Below are 22,906 nucleotides of genomic sequence, written 5' to 3' on the forward strand. Positions count from 1 at the left end.
TCTACCTCTCAAATAAATAAAATCTTAAAAAAGAAAGAAAGAAAGAAAGTGAATGCAATCAGCAAATACTGCCCTGTGAGTGGCCGAGAAGCCAGGGGCGTGCCCGCCTGGGCAGGTGCTCAGGTGGGAATGTTGCTCTGCAGAGGAGGGAAGTGATGGTGCAGAAGGAGCCGCCCTGCCTTGCCCCTCATCTCCACAGAGGCCCCTCTGCTGCTCTCAGGGGTGTATCTACCTTCTTCCTTAAAAAGCCAAACCAAATGCCTGCCCCCATCCTCCCTCCAGTGAAACCGGTGCCTCTGCCAGGGCAGGCAGAGAGAAAGGGCATTCACTGCCTCCACCTCTGGCTCCCCTTCATTTCATTGAGCTCACGCGTTCCCTCTTCATGTCACTGAAAATGTTATTTATCGATCCTGCTGACAGCGGCAGTAAATAGAGCCCGGGCTGTTTTACATCGCTGATGAGAAGGCAGGCTCCATAACTCATCAGGCCCAATCTGACTCCACATCAGTCCTCTTCCTCTTTTTCTCCTCTGTATCTCATTACAGAAGCAGGAATTAATACACACGGACAGAAGAGAAATGAGCTCAGCCGCTCGTCGGGCTTTGGTGGGTAGACAAGCATCCTCAGTGGCTCCTTAAGAAAACCTGACAGAGGGGTCAGCCCACTTGCTGTCTGTCTGCACACCCTCATCAAGGCCCATCAGCTGTGTCCAGACGAGGATAGACTGGGGGTCAGCCCACTCTTGGGCTTGCGCTGAGACTTTGGGGATTGTCCTAGAGAAGGAGCGAACCCCACCCCACCCCTGCTACCTCGCTCCTCTTCCTAATCTGAGCCGCATAGCTGTAGGCCATGGGTATCCTGAACATAGGATCAACATAGAAACATGGCACATTTTCTCAGGATGCCTGTTCTGCTAAGATTTAAGAGGTAAATGTGCATTAAAATAAATATGCATACTCCTTAAGGGTGAATGTAAATGGCCATGAATTTCAATGGGAAATTTCCAAGAGATTTCACTCAGTCTGTGTTGAACGTCTGGAGCTACACTTCACATTGCCTGCCGTGACTGTACTCACGTCACCCCTGCTTTGCAGTCTTCCCAGCAAAACTCGCAGCAAGTGGCCGACCTACGCATCCCACTCTTCTGAAAATACCATTCTACAGAGAGACTTGCTTCATGGAGTCCAACACCAACCAATGGACACCGAGTCTACATTAATACACAGGGTGCTGAAAAGAACACGTGCTGGGTGTCCATGGTACCCTGGGATGATAACAGTCCAGCCCCAATCCTTTGGTGTTGGACTTCAGATGCGTCTCATGATTTCTCCAGAAACTCCGATTCTCCCTCTGTCACACAGGGATGGTAGCTAGCAAGAAGGGAATTTTGCTTGTCTATGTTCTTACAAGTGGGATTTTTTTCTGCAATAAAAGCACAAAATCTGCACTGGTATCTGACGACAGGTAGAGCAGCAGAGATATGCAAAGAGACTGTGTGATATAAATGTCACAACACAGGTGTTGTCATTAACGAGCATCTACTGACTGGCTGAATTAGGGCCAGGTGCAGAAGTACAAAGTAGGACTAAAAGATGACCCTGATGTACGAAACTCAACGTCTGCTGGCGTTAGCTCCATGTCCATGGCGCTAGGCAGCAGATGCAGGTAGGGTGTGTTCCGCCCTTACAATAAAACACAAGACAATCCGAGCAAATGTTTCCAGAGGTTGAGCAGTCACCAGGAACTTGCAAAGATCATCTGTAGTTATCTCCTCTGAAAACATCACACACACACACACAATTCATCTTCATTTCGTAATGGAGGATATAAAAGAAAATGAAGACATTACCTTCATGGACTCCCTGAAGAACTGCATCTAACATGATGAAGGAGCTTCACCACCTCACATGTTTGGACCCAGACTTGTCTGACTTCAAAGCCCGTGGGGAGGGACGCGCGTGAAGGATCGAGTTCCACCTGTAAGCCATTGACTCACCCGCGATCTGGGACCATTCACTGCGCCTTAGTTTCTTCACTGGCAAGATACAGATGCCGCTTCAGATCCCAATCCTGGGATTGCAGATACACCTGAGAAAAGGCAAAGGCGGCAGAATTCAGCCCCAAGTTCCCCCCACGTGGTCAGTTTTGAAGTCTCTTCTAAAGGGAGTGGAGAAGGGGGCCACACAGCCCAACAGGAGACCCCTTCATCTCTCAGGAGATCGCGTCTTTTATTTTTGAAAAAGCAAGTGTAGGAAGAAAAATTCCAGAGCTCATCCAGGGCTTTGAAATAAATTTTGATGATGTATACTTGATATGTGAGGGTACTTCAAAAAGTTACCAGATAGTGGAATTGACAATTTATTTGGATGCAACACAATTCGAAAGCCATTCACAGTTTCCCTGTAAGATGGATTTCCCATGAGCATTATGAAGATCCAACATATATACTATTTCAAAAACATCTGCACCAGAACAAGTGTGCGTGTATCATATATTTTATTATCATTATTATCTAGTTTGAATCTTAGGCTGACCTTTTCTCCTATACTTGAAGCTTGAAAAACTCCAGCTCTTACTCTTTTCTTTTCCGTCTTTAAAGTTGCTTCTGCTTGTTTCTCAGCTAACTTCGCTAAAATGCATTTCTAATTCCTCACATTGAACTGTGGATTGCAAATGAAGTTTAATACAGAATGTTTTGTACCAAGAAAACTAATGCCCGTTTTCCCCCCTAATGAATGCCAAAATCATCACAGACTCAAAGTTCATGAATAATGTATATCTTCCAATTAAGTGCAAACGCTGCTCAGTGCTTGCAACTGGTATGTGATGCCAGCTATGGCCCTCGAATGGGCACGGAGGCTGCAGGTCGGAGGAAGGCATGGGGAGGGTTGTCGGGTTGTGTGTGTGTGTTTGTGTGTGTGACAGCTAAGTCCCCACAACCTGTAGCATGCTCATTACAGCCTGGGAGTTAAACACCCAGACTTGAGTCTGCAGAGATGTGAGAATTTTTTCAACCATAAATAGAACTCATCTTAAATTTCAAAATTGCTGAACCTACTCCTTAATCGCCTAGGAGTTCCTGCCAGTCACCCTGTCCTCGGCTTGCCAAATTGTCGCATCTAATTGGCCGACAGACGGACACCCCCTCCTCACCAAAGCCAGATTGCTTTGCAAGGACAGTCTCTGGGGGCCTCCTCTCCCCAAGGGCGCTACAGCAGCCATGCTGTGGGTAGCTCTCTTCATCCCTTTGGCTCCCGATCCCGATGCTCGTCTTCACCAAGAGATCCAGGCAGGCCTACTGAGGCTGCTGCACTGGCTGGATTCTTTGTCTGCCACCACAACCACAGAGCCTGGGAGACCTGATACCAAGTCCCCGAGGTCCCTCCCCCAGGAAGTGGGGGGGCTGTTTCTCATAGCTGAGCCCCAGTTTCCTCATCAGAAATGGAAGATGGCGCACAGCAATCGTCACACCCAAGGTGGCTGTCTAGCTAACGGCAGTCCATGCAAATGTCAGCAGTTACCCTCCTAGCTCTGATTCTGTAGATGTCTTCCCTTACAGCTTTGTGACTGGACATGACAAAGCTCCAGGGCTTGAGCCAACCTGAGCCTGATTAACATTGTTCATAAAAAGGTTCATCCATCAGGGTTTCCATTTGTAGCATTTAGTTGGGCCAAATAACAGGGCGAGCCAGTGGTTTCTTAGAATTATGCCATCTAATAATGAATGCTGGAGACAGAGTTTTTTTTTTTCCAGTCTGAAATCTCTTCTTATAACTCAGGGCTGATGAGTGCCGCCCTACATTTCTCGATGGATCCAATTTAACACCAGACGAAGCAGTGACTCAGACTAACTTAAATATCTCAAGACGAGTTTCACCTTTTCCTCTGAGGCCGTATCAGTTCAATTGCATAAGTGCAAATTTATTGAAAGTGGTTTGGTGCTTAGCTTTACTCTATTGGCAGTAATGGAGTTTAAATTTATAGCAGGCTGATGAATTTCAGATAAGAGAACCATTACCTTACAACAACATTAAGGAAAAATATATAACTCCGATTGCTGAACCTCGAATGCGTATTGTTTGAATGAGGGGAGATGGATGAGGTAGGCTGACATTTGCAAATGCAATTCCTCTCCATCCTCTCCCTGCTAGCCCAGGAGTTTGAAAGCATGGCCCACTCCAGACGGGCTCGGGATCACTGCATTACAAGTGTGTTATAACAAAATAGCAGGAGTAGGAGATGATCTAAAGCAGAGAGATTTTTCTTTCTCTTTAGTGATATAATCGGAGGTGTCTTTTTGGCAACGCACCAAGGCTGTTACAGGGCATAGGGCATTCATTTGGTACTTGTAATGTGCCTCTCTCATGGGTTACTTTCCTTTTATGACAAGGCTTTGTCTCCCCACGGGGTGGAATTCTGGCACCGTAGAGATTAAAATGAATGATGCACAGGACAATGGTGCAAGGCTGCAGAGAGTTCGAGAGAGAGGCCTGGGCTTCTCCATTCTCTGAGGTCCTTAGTATATGGGAATGAAAAAAGAAGAGGAAGCAATCCTGAAGCGACGCCACGAAGATCATGTCATGATTACAGATGATTAGGCCAAAACAAGTAAACCCTTTAAGTTAAAAACTAATAAAATGCCACCGTTACTGTGCTGTGTGTAAGAAGGTCACAGGCTTGATCAAACAGAAGTTGTGGGCAGCATTTTTCCATAATGGAACACAAGTTTCTGACTGGGGTGAACATTATTTATTCCCCAATTCTGTCGCCTTACGATTGTGTGCAAAGGCGCGCCTGGAGATAAAATTACAATGTAAGGTCTTCGTGGGTTTGTGCACCAGGTACCCTTGCTGCTACTCCATTCGACCCCATATATATATTATATATTTTATATATAAAATTTATATATTTTATATATTTATACATTATATACATATATTATATAGTATATATATTTATATATTATATATATAAAAGCAAGGGAGAGGACAGATACATTAATCAGCTCAATTTAATCATTCTATGTGTGTGTATATATATATGTGTGTATATATATATACACACACAGAGATCAAATATTACACCCTACTCCCTAAATACAGAAAACTACTATTTGTCAATTAAAAATAAAGCTATGAAAAATAAAGCTTAGAAAAATAATTTGTTTAAGATTTATTTATTTCTCGGAAAGTCAGAGTAACAGAGAGAGAGAGAGAGAGATCCTCCATCTGCTGCTTTACTCCCCAACTGGCCGCAACGGCTGGAGCTGCGCTGATCTAAAGCCAGGAGCCAGGAGGGAGGAGGGAGCCAAGAGCCTCCTCTGGGTCTCCCACGCGGGTGCAGGTACCCAAGCAATTGGGCCATCTGCTGCTGCTTTCCCAGGCCACAGCAGAGAGCTGGATCAGAAGTGGAACAGCCGGGTCTCGAACCAGTGTCCATATGGGATGCCGGTACTGCAGGCAGCAGCTTTACCCGCTACGCCACAGTGCCGACCCCGAAAAAGAATATTTTTTATAAAAGTTTTGTTCCTGGCCAAGGTGCTTCCGCTTTTCCGGCCGTGTTCTCTTCATCTATAAAACGCACATGTGTGGGCCAGAGGCTGAGGAGCGGGTTCCCACAGCCGCCGCGGGCTGAGGCGAGATCTAGCCCGGGCATCATGGTCCTTGCTGTCGCCGCAGAGGAGATCAGCTCCCCTCCACCACAGGCTTCTAAGGAAACCACACTTAGGGCGGCTTCCCTGTGGTCCTCTGTCCGTAGAGTGGCCCTGTTATTTCAGGTACCAGAACCCCGGGGCTGTCCACTCTAACCGCCTGAGCATGGTCACTCTCTGCACCTGCGCGTCCCGTTCTAGAACTCCAGAGGAAGACCAGCACTTCCATTTGGTCAGCGTTCAGGGAGAAAGCCTTGTTTTCTGTGACGAGGACAGAGGGATTTCTGTTGAATGAGATCTTCGTTTTGTGGTTTTGCCAACAAACTCATAAAAATGCATACAACAATAGCATTGCATTTCTGTATTTTTCCCATGGATCAACACAATTTTAAAGGTGCCAGAAAAATGAGGTATTAGTTCAATCATCAATGTTGTTATTTCACACACGAAGAAACTGAGGCCCGTGTAGATAACTCCGATGTCTCTGGGCACAGATTCCAGCCTCATTGCCTCTCTCTGAGTGCTTGGCTTCCAGAAATTGACTTCACGGAGCTTCTGAATTAGGAAGGACAGATTACTTTTTTCTGGTCCCATTTTAATTTTTTCTCAAAACTCATAAAATATCATTAGAGTGCTTTTTAATTTTTTCTGAAAAGCAGGAAATCGTAAGATTGATAAATAGTTTAATGTGAACCTGATGGCTTGATTAATTAATCACCAAGCTGAGGAACCACTACAATTCATATGTCAATTCAGACTATTTTCGGGAAATGATTTGAATCAATTGCTAATGAAATTGAGAAATTTAGGAGCTGCTTTCTGACTCCCAAATGACAGGACTCATATTTAACTCAAGAGACGTGACAGTTAATGACAACATAAAAGTGCCATGAATTATTTTCCAGATCATGGGAAAATTACAGCATCTCCCATTGAGACCGCTCTCAGCTCATCAGCATGAAAATAAACAGCCTTAATCACATGCTAAGAAATCTATGATGCTGGTTAAAACCTAGCTTCTTTCTGAAATAAACAAAGACCATAATCCTCAGGAATAATTGTAAGATTTCATAACCTCTTCCTTAACACAGTGATAGATGAGCTGAGTGTGGCTGATAGTATGACTGAAATCCTCTGGGAAAAAATTATTGTGGATCGGTGTTCTTCCCCTAATTACTTTAAACCCTTCAAACAGGTAGAGTTTAATTTTTCCTCACTACTTGATCTCACAGGCTGAGTTTCCCAGCCTTTTGGATTTTTAAAAGGGCTTGCTTTGTGTAGGTATCTTTCTGTAACTTTACGTTTTCAATCAGAGTTTTAAATGAATCTAAAGTTATATCTAGATACACGACAGTTATTGTGTTAATGAAATATCAATGGAAAGAGCACTGATCAATATTTAATCTAATTAAAGTGTATACAAGGCAATATTACTATGTAATTAACACAAACCAGCATAAGTAATCCATGCATGCTTAAATTTTTATTAATATATTTGTTAAGAATTTTTAGATCATGCTGTTTTATGGGCTTACTTGAGAGATATAAAATTAAAATGTTTGTCAAGATGCGACTGGAGCAAGTGTTAAATGTGACTCTTCATCATCTTAACAGTTCTTAAGGTTCCCAAGCAGTTTTAACAGTCACACTAAGGATGAAAGATGATTTTCTTCCACATACAAGAGTCCACATGTAAAACCATCCTGGAATTTTTTTAAACTTCTCACGTCACTTTACAAAGATGATATATGATGGGGTTGATACATGCAAGAAAATTTGAAGTATGTTTCATATTTTTAAGAACATTCTTTCAAAAGCTGCATTGCCTGGAGGAAAAAAAATATTGGGCTATAAACATCATTGGATTCCTTTAGTGTGTATCCTGTGGGATTTTAATACCACAGTTTCACAAATTCCTGTGACATTACAACTTGGGCGGGGGTGAACTTGGTTAAGACAGCTCTTATCTTAAGCAAGGACCAGAATCAGCTGTGGTGATTTCCAGAGCTCCAGATATACCGACTTACAAGACGGATAGACATCTAACAGAAGGTCCTAATCCCAAATCCGGGAACAGGTCACTGTGCAGGGCCAAGAGCAGGAGCAGTGCTGGGCAGTGTCGATTTTTGCTGAGTCAGCCAAGGTGGAGCACAGGCTCCGAGTTACAAAGTCAAAGCTCTGTTTTCAAGTTATTGCTCAAGAAGTTGACGATGTTTCACAGTTCCCTACATCTCTCAAGCAAATTCAGCTCCTTGTCCTGACCATTTGAAGCTGCCTATTCCATGAGATGTTTGCTACTCTGTTATTCCTATGGCTCTTGGAACACTCAAAACACTGGTAGACTTCTTGTTGAATCCAAATATACATGAAGATTGGATTTGACAGAATAGTGATTGTCTTCCGAGGACTTGGCCTATCACTTTACTGTGGAATGGATACAGGAGTTACTGGCGCTGTTTACTGTTTGGTACCATTCTTAGTATGTATATCTTGCCTAAGGGTTGGGATGCTATTTCTATGTTTTTATCTCTGTGAATGAGGAGGGGAGGGATAACTCATACCATGCGAGCCCCCAGCTCACTGGTGAGTGATGCTAACAGCAGCTTCAGTCATCATATTTCATAGGCACAACATATTTTTCTTCCTCTCCCTTGAGAAGGGCTGCCAATGCTCAAGATGACAGTTATGGAAGATGAAAATGCCATAAAAGGTGTGGGAGAAAGATGTTCCAAATAGAAGTAAAACTTTTAAACACTTCTGTGTGACTGTGTTGGTAATGAGGCCATTAAAACGTGCGGGGCAAGCTAAGAAGGATGGCCAGTAATGATTCCCTGTACCTCTGGCTTCCTACCTCTGTGCTACAATATTCAAAATATCTGAAGTCCACACTTTGTTTGTTCAAATCTTTTATAAGCAAGCACCACATAGGCTTAAGCACCCACTAAGACAAGTGAGGCAAAGATTCACAAAGGTCTTATAGGCTTCTGTCTGCACTCAGTCTGGTGGTCAGGATGGCCCCTCAGTGTAAGTGGTCCTGGAGTAAGCAGGCAACATGCATCTGTGTGCAGGAAGTTGACCAACCACAAACTACTCCATGAACAACCTCTTTCCCCTACTGTCCCCTCAGAACCATAAGGAAAGGAGAAGACAAGAATAGATTTACACTTGTCCTAACAAAACTGGAAAGTCCTTTGCCAGGAAAGGAGAAGCCAATTTTAACCTCATGGAAAGAAGAAATATAATAAACCAAGACAAGGAATGAGAAGAACTTCCATATGCAGCAGAGAACCCAGCAAGACTAGCTACATGAGTTTCCTAGAGGTGTGACTTCTGATTTCCAACTAATAAAATTATTCTAATTGGCCTATTATATTTCCTTCAAATTTGTTTCCAAAATCTTTTTTCCACCAAAAGATAAATAGGTCTGTATTTCCTCAATTATTTCTAAGCATTTCTTTTTTATTATCACCTCATTGAAGATATTTTATGTACAAAAAATCAAGAATTTTAAACACGCGATTCTATAAGTTTGGCAAACACTTGTAGCCCTATAACAACAACAGTCAAGATTCAGCACAGCTTTGCTACCTTCCAAAGTTCCTTCCTGCTCCTTTGCAACCACTACCCCCTCTCCTGTCCCAACCATAGGCAACTATGAAAATATTTGCTATCATGGTAGTTTTGCATTTTCTAAAATTTTATTTCAGTGAAATCATACAATATATAGACTTTTGAATCAGGCTTCTTTTACTGAGAATAATGCTTTTAAATATTCATCATGTTGTTGATCATTCCAACAGTTTGCTGAATAGACATCATTGAATGGATGCACTAACATATGTTTACCAGGGACCAATCAATATAGCTCTAATTTTTCCAGCTTTAACTATTATAATGAAGTAAATGTGAACATTTGAGTATGTCTTTTGACAGATATACATTCATTTCCCTTAGATAAATACTCAGATGTGCGAATGCTGGATTCAATGATTAAAGTTTCTGTTTAGCTTAATCAGAAATTTTCGAGTGTTTTTTAAAGTGGTTGTACAACTTCATGTTCACACCAACAATGAAGGAGAAGTCCAGCTACTTCATATCCTTATTAACACTGATGATCCTTGGCCTTTTTATTTTAGCTATTTTGCTGAATGGGTAATAGCCTTGTATCCTGGCTTTCATTTCCATTTCCATTTTGTACAGATACTTAAATTTTTTTCTGTTTTATGTAGGCTTGCTGAAGCAGCTGTTGTAAACTTCATTGTAAAAGTTGCTCATTTAATTTAATACAAATCATTTCTCCGATGTGTTTTGCAAATTTCTCCCCACTGTTTAGCTTGTTTTTAATTTTTCTAAAATACTGCATTTCATAATTTTGATGAAGTCTACTTCATCTATTCTTTATTTTATAATACAATTTTGGTGTCTTATCAAGAAAGCTTTGTTTAACTCGAGATCACAAAAAATTTTTCCACTACATTTTTCTAGGAATTGCATGGTTTTGGTTCTTAATTTTATTTATCTGGCTCATAATGATCTGCTTATTATGGTGTGAGATAAATGCTAAGGTTTTTTTCCATATAGAGTTCCAGTTGTTTCAGCTGCATTTGTTCTAAAGAATTTTTCCCCCAGATTGAATAACTTTGTCACATTGGTTGAAAATCAATTAACCACATACATGCAAAACTATTCCTAGACTTTCTATTCTATACCATTAAGGTTTATGTATGTTATACTTCCTATAGCTTAATAATAAATCTTGCTAACAAATTGTGCACACCAAAGGTCATTGTTTTCAAAATAGTCCAGGCCATTCTGTCCTTTGCTTTTTTATAAAAATCTACAATAAACTTGTCAATTTCTTAAAAACTGCTGGCATTTTGATTGAGATTGTGATTCCATTGAATGTACAGATTAACTTTGGAAAAGTTGACATTATGACACTATTTTATATCAGATACATGAACACTATGGAACTCTCTCAATGTATAGCTCTAATACAGATGTCCTCACATTTATTTGTAAATATTTCATATTTATGATACTTCAAATGGTATTATACTAAATGCAATCTCCAGTTATTGATTGCCAGTGTCTAGGAATGTAGATTTTGTTTATTGACATTGTATTCTGTCATATTATAAGCACTAGTTCATGTGGCTCTTTGTTTATTCTTTGGAGATTTTACTTAGGTAATCATCTTATCTGCAAATAACTACACTCTTTCTTATTTCTTTCAATCTCTTCATTTTTATTAAAGATGGCCATTATAAAAGTAGTGAGAGAAGACATCCACGTTATTTCTGATTGTAAGGAAAGAGTGTTCAGTAGTTTCACCCCTACGAATGAGTCAGCAGTAGGCTTCCATCATGTTGAGTCATGCTCCTTCCTACAGTTGAAAGAATTTTAAGGGCATATGTAAGTGGAGAGGTACTCTATATTCAGGGATTGGAAGACTTAGAGTCATTTGGATGTCTATTTGACAATAGATTCAATACGTTTCCAATCAAAATTGTAGAAGAATTTTCGGCTGAAACTGAAAAGCTGCTTTTAAAATTCCTAGAGAAATGCAAAGAAACTGAATTTGTCAAAATAATTTTGATAAAGAACAAGCTTGAAAGAATCAACTACCTGAATTCAAGATTTATTAAAAAGATATTGATGTTAAAGAAATCTTTGATGTTAGAGGCAAAATAGATGAACCAAAGAAGAGATTAGAAAAACTAGAAATAGACTCCTATGTCATTAGTTGACTTTTATAAAAGGGGATACTTATTTAAGAGTTTATAAATGGCCATTACAACACATGGTGCTGGAAAAAGTTGATATTAATATACCAAAATATGGATTTTTATTTAAATCTAGTAATGCTTATAAAAGTTAGCTCATAGTGAATTATAGACTTACCTATAATGCCTAAAATTATCAAATTTCTAGAAGCAAATGTAGGAGAAAGGCCTTCTTAAACATAACATTAAAGCAGAAACTACTTTAAGCTACTAAATTGACTTCATCAAAATTTATAAGTTCTGTTCTTTGAATAATGCTCTTAAGAAAATGAAGAGACAGGCACAAACTGGAATAATATATTTGCAAACCACGTATCTAATGAAGACTTGCATCCATAGTATACAAAGACTCTTTGTTATTCACAAACTATTATAAAAACAGAACAGAATTCTCAACAAATGTGTAACAGAAGTTTTGGAAGCAAGAATAGCAGGCATGCATGGAGAGCAACAGTAAACAAAGGAAAGACTGACAATTTCTAGGAACTGAAGAAAGACAAGCATCCCTCAACTGCAAGGTAAGAGTGACTAGGTATCAAACACATGCAATAGCACCATTGCCACGCTGACATGTTCGATTCACTGGAAAGAGAAAATCTTACTATTACCAAGGAGCGAAAGTTAGCCACTGTAACGATCGCCATCCTTTCTCTGTCCTGCCTTTAAATGTAATAATTAGAAAATAAGCATTGGCGCTTCTCTGGATGCAACCCTCCATGAACGGGAATCCAAGGGCTGCAGGAAGTATCCCAGCTTCCTTGCCTCTAGAGTAGGCTAAGTCAAGGCAGAGACCCCTCATTGCTTCCCAGACTTGTCCAGGAAAACCAAAACTGCTGTGACCAGCTTGAGAATGCCCACTTTCTTGGGCTTCCTCCCATTCCCTGTACTGTCTTCTTACCAGTGTTTTCTGGATTAATCTCCCAATTAAACTGTTTATTCTCACATCTTAAACATACAACCTGCTCCACGAATTCAGGTAGCGCTAGGTTTGTCATCAACACGGTTAGATACAAGAAGGAACAGAGTAATATTTTGAAAGGACTGAAGAAGATAATTCTATTATAAAATTCCATTCCCATACATATTGTCACTTAAAGGTGAGTTTGGACTCAAAAGGTTATAAATTATAGACTGTGAAAATAACTACTTACTAGAGAATGAACTACACCAGGACAGCAAATGAGTCCAGAGGGAAGCAGGAGGATGTGTGAAGAAACAGTTAGCAAAGAAGTGAGAGCCCTTGCTGTTAGGTCTAAATAAGTACTTATTATGAAAAGAAAAGAATTTTAACAACAACAGCAACTGAAATTCCAGGTGATTGCCTCATGGGCATTGGGGGGAAGTTGGGGACAAAGCTGGGAAAAATGAAAGTGCGCTATGATTTTTCTGTTGCTCTCGAGGCCATGCAGTTACTAATTAACTGATTGTAGACTTTAAAAGAAAATCAAAACTATAACTAATTACAGAATTACCTCACATAGGTTAAGGAAGTTTTGCCACAACAGCGCTTGAAAAAAAATACATACTGTTTTCTGGACACAACTCCTTTTTTTTTTTTTCTTGTATAAAGAGTTTCTCAGCTAAAAACAAGCAAAGTGAGGCAGTAAATAAACTCTCAGTTTGAAGCAAACACACATTTGCCAATTCACTAGACACATCTTGTACGCCGGGGAATATCATGTGGGTACATTTAAACTGCAGGTTACAGTTTTATGAACCAGAACTTCGTGTTTGTGACTATAGGCCAAGTGAGAAGAGTGAAGAGGAACTGCTTCTTCTGCTCTTCAACTTGTTCATTTTGTGTGCGTTTTCCATGTGTGTCATTGGGGTTTGGAGTTAGTCTTTATTTCCTTCAATGGCGGCTTTTCTGTTCTTTGATGTTATGGATAATAAGGCTTTCAGTGCAAGACGTGGCATGGATTCAGAATGTTAGCTAAGGAACAGGTGCAGAGCGATGACTGTACCTTAGTAACTTCACCCCTGTCTCCTCCTCCAAAGCTACTCTGACAATTCCTCTACATCCTCTGGTGAGTACAATACACCTGAAATACATTATGCATTTTGTGGTTTTAAATTACTGTTTATATATTCTATAATGTTGCTTAATTGTTCAATTTCTCTTTCTGTTTATGTGAAGTGTGCAGTTCTCTGGGGTTGAGATGCAGCACATTTAACTTTTCCCATTAAAAGTGAGACATGGCATCCCCTGTTTCAGCTCTGTTGTGCAAGATGCTCAGAAGTCCCCACTTCTCTCAGTACAAAAAAAGCTGGGCAAACTCAAAATCAACAGGTGTCCTTGACCCTTTCAGAGAACAGGTCACACAGGAACCTGCCGCTTCATAGTTCAGAGAGACACAGCACTAGAGATGGGCTTGCTCTATAGGTGCGCACCTGGGGCAGAAGCTCATGGAAACCATAGGCTGTAGAACCAATTACTTTTCTAGTAATGCTGACAAACTGTCGTAAGCTGAGTGCTAACTATCTGGATCATGACAAACTCCTGTGGGCTACAATCAAAGGGGAGCCCCTGTGTTTTCTTGGGCTTTTGATCCGGGAGCCCCCCTGGGTGCTCACAGTGAGGAAGCAGAAAAAATCTCCCTGTGGCTGTGATGAGAGAAGGGAAATGCAGCAAGCTGACCCGCTCCTGTTGCCTTCTCTGTAACACAGGCTCATTCTCCAAGGAGAAAGACCTTGTCATCAAGCAGCATGGAAACCCTGCTGAAGTGAGGAAAGGGAAAAAACCCAAACAAACGATAACAAAAAAGAAAATAAGTCAGAGCTTGAAGGGAAATACATGGGGAACGCGGTAGGCAGAGAAAGTGGGAGAGCTATACTCCCTCCCGGAGCAGGGAGAAAACACGCTGGTCCTGTCCCACACTCACCATTGCACCAGCAAGCCATTGTGTCGTAACAGAGGACTGCAGCTGAGCTGCTGTGAGATATGGGCTCCCTTTCAGGGGCGGCACCAGGAGCAGCTGCAAAGCCAAGGGAGGACTCTGAAATGGGACAGTCAAGGAGTCCACAGCCTCCACTATACACAGCTGCAGGAAGCATTCAGCATAGCCCAGCTCATAGCCAGATCTATGTAAATCATCCTGGCAAATTTCTATGTACCTCCATATCTGCTGATGACACAGCATGGTGACTTTGAACCCCACATTAAGAGATATTCCACAAGGCAAGAAGAAAATAGTCTGAAGAGACAAAGCGATCTTCAGAACCACATTCAGATGTGACACAGAAGCTGAAGTTCACAGATAAGGAGTTTAAAATACCGGGATTAATATGTTAAGGCCTCTAATGAATAAAATAGACTACATGTAGTACTAAATGAGTAACTGGAGAACAGAGGAAGAAACTATAAAAAAGCAGGGGTCAGGCATTTGACCTAGTTGTTGGAATGCTACTTGAGACACCTGCTTCTCCTATAAGAGTCCCTGGTTTCTATTCCTGGCTCCAGCTCCCGATTACAGCTTCCTGCTAGTGTGCACCTGGGAAGGCAGTGGGTGATGGCTCAACTGGTTCTGTTCCTACCATCCACACGGGAGACCTAGACTGAGCTATCAGCTCTTGGCTTTGGCCTGGCTCAGTCTTGACTATTGTGGGAATGTAAGGAGTGCATTAGCACATGAGAGATCTCTCTCTGTCTCTGTCTCTTTTTTGATGTGTCTTCTAAATAAATTAAATAAGAATTAGAAAATAATATAGTTGCTTTAGAAAGAAAAGAACTGTACAAAAAAGCAACAGAAACTGTTAGAAATAAAAAGCCATAGTGGTGAAAACAAAGAAGGCTTTCAATAGACTCAACAAAGTCAACAGAACTGAGAGAAATAATCAAACGGAAACACAAACATGAAAACATAATAGAACATGATATGCGAGAACTGTGGAAGAACACCCCTAACTGAAACACCAGAGAGAGAAGAAAGAATGGAGACAGAAGACACGATTGAAGAGGCATAACTGAAATTAGCGACGGAACACAGGTTCCCTAAGCTCAGAGAACACCAAGCAAAATAAGTGGCAACAGGAAACACCTATGCTTATCATATTCAACTGGAGAAGACCAAAGGTGAAGAGGAAATCTTGAAGCAACTTGGAGGGGGGAGAGCACTTGGGCCATCCTCCACTACACTCCCGGGCCATAGCAGAGAGCTGGCCTGGAACAGGAGCAACCAGGACAGAATCCGGCACCCTGACCGGAACTAGAACCCAGTGTGCCAGCGCCACAGGCGGAGGATTAGCCTATTGAGCCGCGGCGCTGGCCGTCAACATAGAATTCTACATCCAGCAACATCATCCTTCAAGAGTAAAAGAGAAATAGACTTCCCAGACAAACAAACCTGGGGAAATGTGTTGCTAATAGAAAAGCCCTACAGAAGCTAACCAGGCGGATTGAAAATTACATAGGCCAGAAACCTGGGTCTCCATAAAGAAGAGTGCTGGTGAAGGAATATGCGAATGCACAAAGGGTATGTTATTACTGTTAATTTGTCTAAAGGAACTTGGGGTTTTCTGTTCGTCTTTAGCAATGGTAGTAGTAGTGTACTGGGTAATTACAGCATGTGGGTAAGTGAAATGTACTATTAAAATTTCATAAGCAATGCTTGGAGGAATTAGGGATACTTTGCTATAAGTTCCCTTATATGTACTATATATGAAAGAGTAGGGTGTTATTTGAACAGTTCTAAAGGAAATATAAATGATGTTCTAAGAGAGGACAGCAAAACATTATATAAAATGTTTAGTTATATCCAGAGAAGAGAGAAAAGCAGAGAGTAAATAGAAAGAACAAATGTAATGATTACAAAAAAGTTAAGAAAAACAACAGATTTTAGTCTAACTATATCAATAATCAATTTAAATATAACCAGACTAAATACAACAGTTAAAAAATCAGCGACTGTCATATTGGAGAAAGATAATTCACATATCATCTATACTTTAAAGTTCCAGTTAAAAATAAAGAGATGGAAAGAAATATAATACTCTATACCAATCAAAGGAAAGCTGTGGTAGCTATATTAATTTTAGACAAGGCAGACTTCAAAATAGGAAAAATCATCAAGTATTAACAGTTATTGCATAAAATTAGAGGGAGGCCAATTGTGCATAACACTCATAATCACACATGGAACCAACAACAGAGCACATGTCATTAGTTGACAGAGCAAGCTAAATATCCATAAATATACATGACCCAACAGCACTATCAATCAACTCGATCAAATTGGTGTTACATAGAATTCTCAACCAGGGATAGCAGAATGTACATTTTTCTCAAGTATACATGAAACAAATACACCTTGAAGTTTTTAAAGAATGGGGTTGGTTTGTGGTTCAGCAGGTCAAGCCACCGTTGTGACAAAGCCTCCCATATCTGAGTGCTGGCTAGAGTCTTGGCCGCTCTGCTTCAGAGCCAGCTTCATGCTAATGGGCCTGGGAGGGCAGCAGAATGCAGCCCAAGTCCTCGGGCCCCTGTCACCCATGTGGGAGGCCAGGATGGAGTTCCTGGCATTGGCTGTGCAGCTATTTGGAGAGTGACCCAGTAGATGGAAGATCTCTGTCTCTCTCTGACTCTCCCTGTATGTCACTCTGCCTTTGAAATAAATGAGTCTTACAAAAAAAATAGATGCCATATAATGTAGGCTCCCAGACTACAACAGGATTATATTGGAAATCAATAACAGAAAGATATCTGAAAAGGCCAAAAATATTTGTAGATTAAATAACACACTTCTAAAAAATGACGAGATCAAAAGAGAAGCTTCAAAAGAAATTTTAAAATAGTTAAAAGTAAGTAAGAGTACAAATTGCCAAAATCTGAGCGATGTAGCAAAAGCAATGAAAAGAAGGACATTTATAACATTAAATACGTATATTGGGGTTTGACGTGGTGCTACAGTGGGTTAAGCTACTGCTTGCATACTAGCATCCCATATGAGGTCTGGTTGAGTCCCTGCTGCTCCACTTCCAGTCCAGCTCCCTGCTAATGCCCCTGGGAAAGCAAAAGAAGATGGCCCAAGTACTCGGGACTCTGCCACCTACATGGGAGACCTGGCTGGAGTTCCAGGCTTCTGGCCTTAGCCTACCCCAGTACCATCTGTTGCAGCCATTTGGGGAGTCAACCAGCAGATGGAAGATCACTCTCTCAGCATTCACTGGTTAACAAACTAAATGAGAAAAACAATGTGCTCATATCAATACATGTAGAAATGTATTTGACAAAATGTAGTACTTGTTTATGATTTTAAATATATAACTAGAATAAAAGGAGTTTCCTGGATTTAGTAAACAGTTTGTTTAAGAACCCCTATAGCTATCAATATGAGAAACTGAATGCTTTTACCCTGTGCATCAGAACAAAGCAATAATGTCCTCTCTTCCTACATGTATACCACAAGGTAATGGAAATCACAGACAGTGACGTAAGACAAGAAAAAAATCATAGACTAGAAAGGAAAAAGAACTGTCTTTATTCACAGATGGCATGATACATACGTGAAAAACCCTGAAGATTCTACAAAAAGCAAAGAACAAACAAGAAAAGAAACCTTCTTGGAGCTAATGAATGAGTGTAGCAAGGTCACAGGATACTAGGTCAATCAGCAAAAATCACTTACTTTCCTATATATCAGGAAACAGCCATGATCTAAAATTTCTAAAATACCATTTAAAATATCATCAAAAAATGAAATAGATATCCATGAAAACGATTTTGAAAGATTCAAGTCAATCAGAAGATATTCCATGTTCATGCACTAGAAGACTCATTTGTTAGGATGTCATTTCTTCCCAATTTGATCTACACAGTCTACTCAGTTCCAATCAAGATTCCAGAAAGCAATTTTTTGCAGCTAATTCTAAAATTAATATGGAAAAACAGAAGATATAAAATAGCTGTACAATATAGAAAGTCCAGAAGAAAAATCTGGAGGGCTCAACTTACCCAGTTTCAAAGCATTATGTTGTACCTTTGAGAGATATGCTTTCATTTCTCTGGAATGAAAGTGGGAATGCTGGATTCAGTGATAAAAAATATGTTTAGTTTGGGACCAGCGCTGTAGTGCAGTGGGTTAAGATGCCACTTACAATGCTGGCATCCCAGCAGGAAGAGCCAGTTCAGATCCGGGCTACTCTACTTCAGAACCAGCTTCCTGCTAATGCACCTGGGAAGGCAACAGAAGATGGTCCAAATACTTGGGTCCCTGCAAACCATGTGTAAGACCCAGATGGAGTTCCTGGCTCCTGGCTTCAGCCTAGATCAGCCCTAACTGTTACTGCCATTTGGGGAGTGAACCAACAGAAGAAAGATCAATCTCTCCCTCTCTCTCTCTCTCTCTCTCTCTCTCTCTCTCTCTGTTGTTCTTTCAAATGAATGAATAAATGAATAAATAAATAACTTTGGTGGTGGGAGTATGTTTACTTTTCTAAGACAGTATCAAATGTTTTAAATGTGGTTTTAAAAGCATAGCTTTGTGCTCCAGCAATGGATGAGAGGTCCAGATACCTCATATCTTTAACAACACTTAAGATTGTTGGTGTTTCTAATTTCACTATTCTATTAAACAACACCATTTTATTTATTTTAATTTCCATTCCCATTTTGTAGTGATGTTTAGCATCTTTTTGTGTTCTTATCTAGTTTGTTGAAGTCTTATCTGGTATTTGATAAAGGATCTGTTTAAATCATTTGCCCTTTTTAGAAAAGCATTTTTATTTAATACTTCACTGTAAGTGTTGTTTATTCTAACTAGAAGTCATTCATCAATATGTTTTGTAATTTTCTCCCACTGTGGGACTCGCTTTTTAATTTTCAGAACAGCCTATTTCTTGGTTTTGATGAAGTCTACTTCATCTTTTTAGATTTTTGAAATTCTATAAACCCCATATTTAACTCTTTTGTTGCTTAAAATTTAAACTTCTTTTAGAGTTTTACCTCTCATTTACTTATGATCAAATCCTTACAACCAGGAATGTTCCAGAACATTCCAAACCCGTAGTCATTTGTATTGTGACCAGTTAGGCAGAACCATTGGCTCCCACAATTTTCCTTCTGCAGATCTTTGTGAAAACTTGGGCAACAGTCTTGTCCTGGGGCTTGCTGGTGCTCTGCTGCCCATGTCCTGCTCACAGAGTGAGATGCAATCCTGGAGCTGTTTTAGAAACCATTCCAAACACAAGGCAGCCGAGAGGGAGAATAACTCTAAGCACACTGTCGCTGAATTTTTTCAGGGGTAACTCCCTAGAGAGGGGAACGAAAGCTCATTCCCTAGAAGATTCTTTTTATCAAAGGAAGGAGTCAGATTATTGGCATCACAAAAAGCCTGGACAAGATCCTTGGACAAGACCCTAGTGAAGACCAAGCCCCAGAGAGATTAAAGGACTTGCCCATAGTCAGAGCTTGTTAGCATCAGAGAGGAAATAATACATCTTTCTAAAATAGTATGCATCGCACATTCTAGTCTTTTGCCTCCTTTGTAAATTTAACCTTTTCTGTACAGCTGTTGAGATAACCTACTGATTGTACAAGCTAAATCAACACCAGGGACATATCTCAGCAAATGCCCCCAAACTGCCTCCCTTTTCATTATTGAAAACTGTGAGATGAAAGTCTTTAATAACTCACTGCACAAGAGGACCATTACTGTCAGCGTATACCACTCAGCCATATATTATAGCTTTTTACTTCTCCACACAAAATTGCTTTGAAATTTACATTTGCTATAAAGGATTCAAGTCCATCACTATTAATTTTCTTCTACAAATTATGTTTAATTATCACCTCTTCCCACCTAGGAAGAAAGCCCTCTTGTACTCCTGTCTCCACTCAGCTCTCATGAAGAGATTCCTCGGCATGAATCTTTGATGGTGATTTTATATCCCTTCCTTGCCCTTGCTGCTCAAGCTCACCCAGCCTACTTAGAGACATGGAAATGAATGGTTTGCTTGGCTCCACCGTTCTGCATACATATGAAATCCGGTCTCCCTAAGCAAAAGGGGAAAAAAGGCAACAATTTCCAGCTTTAGCCTATGGACAATTAGGCTAGAAACATTCCATTTTAAGATTCAAAGCAGCTTTGAAAGTCTACCCATGACTGATTGCCTAACAGCTCATACACTACATCAAGTAAAGAAATTTCTAGGAGATTCAGCTATCTTTCTGATGTCTCAAGAATCATCTTTATTTTCTTTTTCAGTTTTGGAGCCCTAGGAAAAAAAAAAAACTAATTTAAATGAGATAGAGCAACTCCAAAATTATATCTTTTCTGATGCTTTCTTAGCACATGGTATAATACAAAAATATGATCTCTGGAGTCAGACATGTGATGAAATCATAACTACCAAAAATGTATGCAGTTTCAGGCAAATCACTTATCTCTAAGACTCAGTTCTCTCAACTTGAAACAGAACGGTGTTGTAGGTTTAACTAAAAGTGGCAGGTGCTATGCTTGCTACTTTCATGGAATCCAAATGTTAATTGCCCTCCCCTTCCAGATTCGATGAGGCAATTTAATATTTTTTGTGTCTATAATCTTTTGTTTGCAACTGATTAATACCCATCTCAAACTAGATTAAGCAAAAAAAAGGGAGTTTCTTGCCTCCTGTTCATAAGCCTGGAGAAGTCTGGCTTTAGATCTACTTAGCTTAACGTTCCCAATGTTGTCACACCTCTTTGCTCTGTGTATTCTGCTCAAAGTTGTTCTGAAATAAGTACGGGTCAAATTCCTGGCAAAATAGTGTAAGCTATACGTTGGTAGACTAAGTACCTTTAACACATATGCAGCGGCACCACCAGCTGTTGAATTCCCTCCAACTCCCGCATTAGGAGCCATCCTGAATCAGCCATTCAGCCCAGCAGTCCAGACAGTGGTTAAGATGCCTGTGCCTACACTGAGGAGCCTGGGTTCAATCCCTGATTCCAGTTTCATGTCATTGCAAACCTTGGGAAGCAGTGGATGTTGAGTCCAGTCATTGGATCCCTGCCACCCACATGGAGATCTGGATTGAGGCCCTGGCCCATGCCCAGTCATCGGAGTCATTTGAGGATGAGCAGATGGGACTTCTGTCTGTATTTCTCTGTCCCTTGAATAACTGCATTTTTAAAAAGATTTATTTATTTTGCTTGAAAATCAGAGTTATACCGAGAGAGAAGGAGAGGCAGAGAGAGAGAGAGAGAGAGGTCTTTCATCTGCTGGTTCACTCCCCAGTTGGCTGCAACAGCCAGACCTGTGCCAATCTGAAGCCAAGAGCCAGAAGCTTCTTCCAGGTCTCCCACATGGGTACAGGTGCCCAAGGACTTGGGCCATCTTCTACTGCTTTCCCAGGTCATAGCAGAGAGCTGGATCGGAAGTGGAGCAGCCAGGACTAGAACAGACACCCATATGGGATTCCGGCACCGCAGGAAGCGGCTTCACCCACTACACCATGGTGCTGGCCCCTGCATTTTTAAAAATTTTAATAAATAAATTTCCAAGCATTTAAAAGAAGCTGTCCTTAATTCCTCTGTTCCCTTCACACTCTACTTCATCTATACTTTATCAAGTCATCTGAGCTCTACCTTCAAAATACATCCTGAAAACACTCCCCTTCACCTCTCAACTTCTCCCCCATGGGAGACAACATTAACTCTAAAACAAGCTCTAAAATATCCCTATTCAGCTTTCAGCTTCCTCCTCACCTTAGCCAGCCTCATTTCTGGTCTGGCCTGTGGCAACTGCTTTCTAACTTGAATCTGCACTTGCTTTCTTAGTCATACAGGCTCCATAATCCTTTTAGTACACCAAGAGGCACCTTTTTAAAAGCAAATCAGGTAACATTGTCCCCCTACTTACCACCCTGAGGGCTTCCTGTTTTGCTCCAGTTCTGAGAGGGGTCTCTCTCCCTATAGTTTACCGTGCCCCTTCTCACACTCCCTCTTCCTGGACTTTGTACCTCTCTCTATCACCTCAGGGCTGAGTGAGTTTGCCAGGTGGTACAGGAATCAGGGCATAGGGGACAGCATTGCTGGACTGCCCCTATCACCATCTATTCTCTCTCATCCATGGCTCTGCTTCATTCCTTCGTTAAGTCAATGGCTCCCCTCTGTTTTCTTTCTCTATATGTCCTTCTCCATTATTTTTCCTAGTACCCACAGCCATGCTGAGACCCTGGTAGAAAACATATAATATATAAATACTTGCTGAATAAATAATTATAAAAATATTTTCTCCATTATTTATAGAGTGTATAAGATCATAGTATTAAAAGTGGTACTCTATTTTTTCTGTCTGGCTATCACACACATTATGAGATTTACATTATGTGTAAGTACAAATTAATTGACTCAATAACCTTATTACTTATGAATTATCCACATGTTAATAACCTAACCTCCTAACATGCTCCCTGTGGTGACTGGAGTGATATAAGCACATTGACACATGCTGGGTGAAGGACTCAATGACAAGCAACAGAACGATATTAATAT

The sequence above is a fragment of the Oryctolagus cuniculus genome, chromosome 15, assembly GCF_964237555.1.
Source record: "Oryctolagus cuniculus chromosome 15, mOryCun1.1, whole genome shotgun sequence".
Classification (NCBI taxonomy): Eukaryota; Metazoa; Chordata; class Mammalia; order Lagomorpha; family Leporidae; genus Oryctolagus; species Oryctolagus cuniculus.